The sequence below is a fragment of the Mytilus californianus genome, unplaced genomic scaffold, assembly GCF_021869535.1.
Source record: "Mytilus californianus isolate M0D057914Y unplaced genomic scaffold, xbMytCali1.0.p SCAF_7, whole genome shotgun sequence".
Classification (NCBI taxonomy): Eukaryota; Metazoa; Mollusca; class Bivalvia; order Mytilida; family Mytilidae; genus Mytilus; species Mytilus californianus.
The window spans coordinates 92,662,808-92,670,204 of record NW_026262723.1 but is presented as its reverse complement, the minus strand read 5'-3'; the positions used below and the strand labels follow the sequence as shown (position 1 = coordinate 92,670,204).

General features: G+C 30.8%; 1 protein-coding gene across 3 annotated transcripts in view; it reads left to right on the top strand.

Moving 5' to 3' along the window:
• LOC127708661 (ankyrin repeat domain-containing protein 50-like) overlaps window positions 1-7,397 on the top strand; it is a 267,995-nt gene that overhangs the window by 244,922 nt on the left and 15,676 nt on the right. The window lies entirely within an intron of this gene.

Sequence of the window (7,397 nt, the reverse complement as noted above, 5' to 3'; positions counted from 1 at the left end):
ATTATTCCTTTATTAGTATGAGGTAGAATTTATACAGAAGCTACTTGAGAAAAAGAAAAGAAGCTTGGCTTCATCTTTTAATTTTACTTTCCACTATACAGATGATGTCCTTATTTGAATAATTCAAAATTTGGTGACTATGTTGACTGCATGAAATGAAGGATACCACAGATACAGTTAAGTCTGCTTCTTATCTTGACTTACATCTAGAAATTGATAATGAGGGTCAGTTGAGAACTAAACTTTATAATGACAAAGGAGATGATTTTAATTTTTCAATTGTGAACTTTGCATTTCTGTGTAGCAACATTAAAGCAGCACCCTTACGAAGTATACTAAGTATATCCCTAGTTGATACGATGTTCCAGGCTTCCATTTCCTCACTTTTTTGGCCTAAATTTGCACCAATGGATGCAATCATGAGCAGACATCCAAATTTGGAAAATTTCAGCCCCAAACCTCAAAAGTTGCACTTCCTCTAGATTCTAGTCAAACAAAGATATTTTTTCTCACTGTAATGACTGATGTTTTGTTCGATTTTGTTCATTTTTAAAATTTGAGGTTAAAGCGTTGCACACACTAGCATAAACTTGTTGAGAATATGATCTACTGTCTCTACCTGACAAAATTGGAAAAAAACGTATATCAACAGTTATAATCAGCCAGACCAAATACTACAATAATGCATGATATTAAGAGAAGAGGGATATAACTGAAAGAGATCATGTTCACTTCAATTTACAAAAACGAAAAGAACTGTGTTTATGTGTTGATCGTCGCTTTATAAACCAAATTCCAAACAAGATACCCATTCCAATACCTAACTCACCAATAGTTTCAACTTCATGGTGAGTAAAAGAATAGAAAAGGGGTATTAAACTTAAAATGATAGGTTGTTATTGCTGTATTGTATATTGCCAATCACACCAAACACATCACTATTTTTCATTGATGACAACACTAAAACCCTAGGTGAATAAATTAAACAAGAGACCCATCAAAGATCTGTCTCAGCATCAAATTCTCAAAAGACAAGAACATTACAATACAACTAAACAGCATCTGAGAGGTTCTTGAGCATGTGACGGTGTTGAACTAGTTTTTCAAGTTATCCTAAATAATCTAGAAATAGGATAGTTGCAGTCCATTTCAACCTATTGGTCTAATATTTATTGTAAGTTTCATATGAGAATTATTTGTTGGAATTCCCTATTTCGTTATTGTATGAATGGGTTTACCCAACTTAATTTTTGAAATAAACATTAAATTTATAAAGAGACAACAGGACCAGAAATACTTTCCACAAAATACTTAACAGAAAATATATATTTGATCAAAACTGATCCCGTCTAAAGTCAGGAGATGAACTCCAGTGTTTTGACTGGATGTACAGTAATTGTAAAATTTGTGCCACCCGTCAAAACCAGGCGGAGTACACCAATTGCATTAACGGTTCCAATTTTACTGCACCAGATGCGCATTTTGACTATTAATGTCTCTTCAGTAATGCTCGAGGCCAAAATATTTGAAAATCCAAAATTTATTCAAAAACTGAATATTGTCATGCCAGTACCGTACTGACTACTTAGTTGGTGATACCCTCAGGGACTAACAGTCCACCAACAGAGGTATTGACCCAGTGGTAGCAATAACATTAATGGTATAAATTTTACTGCATCAGATACACATTTCGACTGTTTATGTCTCTTCAGTGATGCTCGAGGCCAAAATATTTGAAAATCCAATAACTAATTCAAAAATTGAAGAGCTGATAAAACCAAAAAAGACAAAAAGTAAAGCCAAAGCCAGGCAAGGAACAAGACCTTTGCATACGGGACATATATTCCTTAATGCAATATAAAAAAGGCAAATTTCAATAACACAATATCCATATTCACAAGCGGATATTAAAAACACATATGTCTAAAATAAACTGACAAAGCCATGACGAAAAGACAAACAAGTCCACAAAACACTACATAGAAAATTAAACACTGAGCGACACTTAACTCCACAAAAAAACTGGGGTGATATCAAGTGCTCCAGAAGAGTAAGCAGATCCTGCTCCACTATTGGCATCCATTATGTTGTTCATGGTAAGAACAAACTCGGTGATGTTACATTCGAGGAAAGAGAAGGGGATGGTGGTTACAACAATTTGGATATATCCAAGGTCAACCCAACTCTTTATGGTGTACGTTAAACTTTCAAACGTTTCCTTGTAAGCATGAACCCATCGAGAGTCTCAAGGAAATCATGATTGGCTGCAATAAACCTTTAATTTCTATAGAAACATGGCATTTTGTCTTTTTATTGTCTATATAATAGAGAGGTCCATTCAGTTGTTTAATTTCATGTTTCGGACGACTGAATCTAAATGAATAGGGGTCGTCGATATAAAATATTTGGTACAACCTTTACGAATAGAAATCGAGAACAAAATCTGAAAAGACATAATGTGTAAAATGTATGTGAATAAATTATGAATAGAAAATAACCATATTTTAAACAGCAAAACAAACTGACATAATATTAGAAAACTCCGGTTAGATTTGTTGCTTGATGCCATTTCTATACAACAGTATTATTAAATTCTTTAAATACAACAAGTCTTTCCTTAATCATATTTAAAAGGTGTTATCTGTATAACCTAAATCAGATATATTCATATTGTATGTCAACATTATGTGCAATCTTTCTGCAGACCAAAGGCAGTAGTTCGTTGAAAATCAGTATTTTTAATAAGCAAACATGACAGGTTTATTCTGGTTGCTTCCCATATTTATCTTATATAACATACCTTCTTTCAATCTGATTTAATTTCTAATTTTAACAACTCAAAATGGGTCACTGACTAACAAACATTGACACTTTTCAACATATATATACTTTCGTTGTTTGCTTGGAAATATTTTTGTTGACAAGTTTCAAGTTTCAAAAACAATTACATGTGTTCTGATTTATAATCATGCTGTTTCTGAACTTATGACTTAGAGTAAGAAATTAAGTTTTTTTCCATCTATTTTGTCCTTAACAATATGTAAAGAGCTGAACAGGCTTGAGTCCAGAACAGTTATGAGTTAATTAACAGAATGTCGTGAATGCCAAATAACTGAATAAAATAAAGACATTCATAAACACTTAAATTCAAACTCAAGGAACAAATAATACGATGTTTTGGGTTCGTGCCACTAGACCAAATAGAAGCAGAGTTCAATGTGATGTCATTGAGTAGAGTATTTACACATTTGGTTTGCTGCATAAGGATGACTTCAGTAGTCTCAGATCGAAAGATTTATGATAAAATATAAAATACAGGAAAATAAACTATTGCATTTAGTTTTCAATTGTAGATATGCAATTTTTTATTGAAATCTTATAAAATTGGTACATAATATTCAAAAACGTAAATTGACACAAGAACAGAAATAAAAGCCCTGTTCATTGATAATTTTCTATGTTTTCTATGATTTTGTCCCATGTACATTTACTCCATATCCTTTCATTTTCTACAAAAAAGGTATATTTTTTTTATTTTCTAAGACATTTTCAGCACCACATTTGATTAGTTTGATATAATAGTATCAGATTGGGAAATGTTCCACTGACCATTACTTTTAATGACTTACTATTATTTACTATTAATAAGCATTACTTATAATTACTAATTATTACTTAGCATTGCATAGTATTTCTTATTATTACTTTTCATTACTTATTATTAATCATAATTACTTGTTATTACTTAGCATTACTTATAATTTCTTATAGTTACTTGGAATTGCCTATCATTACTTATTATTACTTATAAATACTCTTTTTAGCTTACCATTACTTATCAATACATATAATTACTTATCATTATTTATAATTACATATAATTACTTAATAATTATTACTTCAATGTCATAATGCTAATCAATTATATGAAAACGGTTGTGGTAATAGTTGAATCAGAGACATATTATGCAACTGAATCATAAGTCTGAATAAAACATCACTTCGGTCGGTTACCTCTCTTATAGTTCAGCTACCCAAAAAGGACCCTATTACACTACAAAACAATATTGTTGAAACGAGTTTTCATTTGTTGTATAAAAATACAAGAGGCTGTCAGAGTGACAGCAAACCGGATTTTCCTGCAGAGGTCAAACCCTGAACAGTTGAGCAAGTATGGACACAACATTTAAGCTTAAAACAGCTCTTAATTTGGATTGTGATTTAATACAGCATGGGTTTGTGACACAAAATAAATGTGGTCAAAGAACTGATAAATTTGAAATTGAACATTTACCGATTATAGTCCAATATCAAAATGATATAAGTACATTGCTAGAATCATCATATCAAAGAACCCCAAGAATTTCTGATGAAATACTTCTTAGTTAAACCATTTCTGTTTAAATGGAAATAACTTAAACTTTATTTCCATGAACTAATCATGTTAATCTAAAATTAAATACAATTTAACCATAGACTCTAAAATTAGATATGATGTAAAGAGATATGATGTTATATTTATTTTTAAATTATAATCAAATATAAATAATAGTTTTCTAATAAATCTGTCACTCCAATTATAATTGGGTGATTGCATTGAAAATTACCAGATGTGTGTTGTCTTATCACTTAGTGTATAAATCAAAATCAAACTTTATATATATAGTTGATAGTTCCCAATATGTTTTCTTTCACCTGTAACATACTAATATAGATCTGCAACTTATCTTATCTTAATTTTAACTTTTTAACTTATAAATAATAGATTATTATCAAATGAATCATGCTTGCAAATTGAAAGGTTATTTCCCCTTGAACAGAACTATGGTTTAACCTTTTAACAAAGTTCTCTAACATTAGGTATATAATTATTAGTAATGTAATTAACTTCAAAATGTCTATCTCTTAAAAACCTATAAAACTTATCTGTAATTATCTTCAAAGTGTCTAATAATGATAATAATAATGAACAGTAAATTTCAACCTTCATCTATACAGTCCTACTAGTAAATTTCAAACTTTACATATACAGTCCTACAGATCTTGTCAGGAAACAGAAAATTTTCAAATAAATCTGTCACTCCAATTATAATTATGAAATAAGACTTTTACCATATGCTTTAAAAAAAATGGCGATAACTCAAAAAGGAGAAATACTAAAATCTTGAAAATTGAACTAGACCTTCATTAAGTCCCAGGAAACAACATATTTAAATTTGAAAAAAATTTGTTTTTCATGTTATTGTGGAGACACTGTTTGGCAGCCGCCCGCCCGCCCGCCGTACATCCCCAATTTAAGAACCAATATTTCCTTCGAAAATCCGGTTAAAAATATCATCGGGAAATCCTTGACCTATGATAATGGATATCTCATATAAAAGAATCAATATAACATGATGTGAAAGGGTTTGTTTCTGCTGACCTGACTGAAAGTTTCTCAATTTCATTTTACCCATCTTTAGGGAGCTACCATTTGATTTTTAAGGAGGGGGGGGGGGGGGGGGGGGGGGGGGGGGCTAGGATGAAATTTGAAAAAAATAGGCAGGACAGCAGTTTAGATTTTAAAAAAAGGCAGGATGAGAGACTTGCAAAAAAAAGTCAGGATGACAATTTAGGTAAAAAAAAGTCAGGATAACCTTTTTAAAAAAAAGGCAGGACCGAGATTACAACCAAAAAAAATGCAGGACAAAATTTTTCATCCTAGCCCCCCATAAAAATCAAATGGTAGCTCCCTTAGCTAGTAACCAAACAATTGACAAATGAATAAGAAAAAGATATTCTATGATACGACTTGTATTTTTATGTTAAATCTAATGCAATTTGGATTCATAAATTGTTCCGTGACTGTGACTCAGAAAAACGAAATTCTTCCTGGCACTGTGTAAATTTCAATCTTTTACCTCTTTCCATTTAAATAAAATAATTATATAATTCAATGCAAACAAGTTTCATTGACCTGCATTAACAAAACAAAAAGGTCCCAATTTCAGGATGGATCTTGAAACAAAGACTTTAAAAAATCGTAGTTGTCAACCAAAACAGTTTATATTTCTACACATAGTACTTTCACCTACTTTGATTAGTTAGTAAGTTCTTTAAGGTTGTCTCCCTTCGAGCACCTACAGCTTTGGCATGTCATAAATTGTGTCTTACTACTCTGGACAAATTGATGATGTAAACAATATTAGGCGTACCTTTAAAAGAATATCTATTTAGATAATTTCTTTGTAAGAATTAATTTTATTTTTTGGGACATTTTCAGACGTATGCTTTCAATTCAAAGGTGAAAGACATTTGTTAAACATTAGAGTTCGGAAAATGTGTATTAATTTAACCAGTTTTTGCTGTCTCCCGGGTAAACAAATCGTTTGCAAGGTTTTAACTTTAACACATAGAATATGAGAAAGAAAGAAACTATAGCAACCAATTAACTGATGTTTTAATTATTTAGCTTTAAGATTTTCCATTAAATCCCAGATATACATAAGCCTGATACTAAAAACCTTCAAATCTCATCTTAAACAGGTTGTGACCAATATATCAACCGAATTAGTGATAGATTAACGCGTCAGATTGTGTTTACCTGCAGTTTTATCGTCAGATCATATGTTTTCGTACGTCATATGAATTTGTATTATGCATGCTTTTTCAATGGAAATTGTGACGTCACAATGCATTCTAAATAGCACGAAAACCCATAATAGTACGAGGATATAGCTCAATTAATTATCTTCCTTTTCAGTTTCTTATTTAATTTTCAGTTTCTCACTTATTATTAGGCTGAAAATACAGTTTGCAATATTTTTCTAAACTTTTCATATTGTAAAATAAAAAACAATCTACAAAAACTCATGATCAAGTTTATCATTGGTCCCTTGGTTTCCTGAGAACTCACAAGAACTGAATATTGACCTGAGAACCGATAAATATTACCTGAAAGCATTCTTTTATATGGTGTTATACAGCTCTTACTGATATTAAAGTTTAAAATTTTGAAATATAAGTAATTTTTACTCAATAATAGTACAATTTCACTTCAGGAATTTATTAATTGTGTGTCTTGTATGTAAGGTCCATGTGGATAACAATATGGCGGATGTAATTATTCAAAAGGTACTTAACTGTATCCAAATGAAAGAGTAATAAAGTTTCAAAGGTTTCGGTTTTTTAATAATGGAAATTTGAAAAGTAAAAACATCATTTGGAAAACTTTAATCTATTTTAATATCTTTAAAAGCAGTATAACACCATGTAAAATAAAGTTTTGGGGTAAAATCTATCGGTTCTCTGGTCAATATTCATTTCTTAGGAGTTCTCGGGAAATCTTGGGATGAAATTAATTTTGTGTATGCAGGATTTTTCAACTTCACTGCCTTTAGAGTTTTAGACTGCACTAA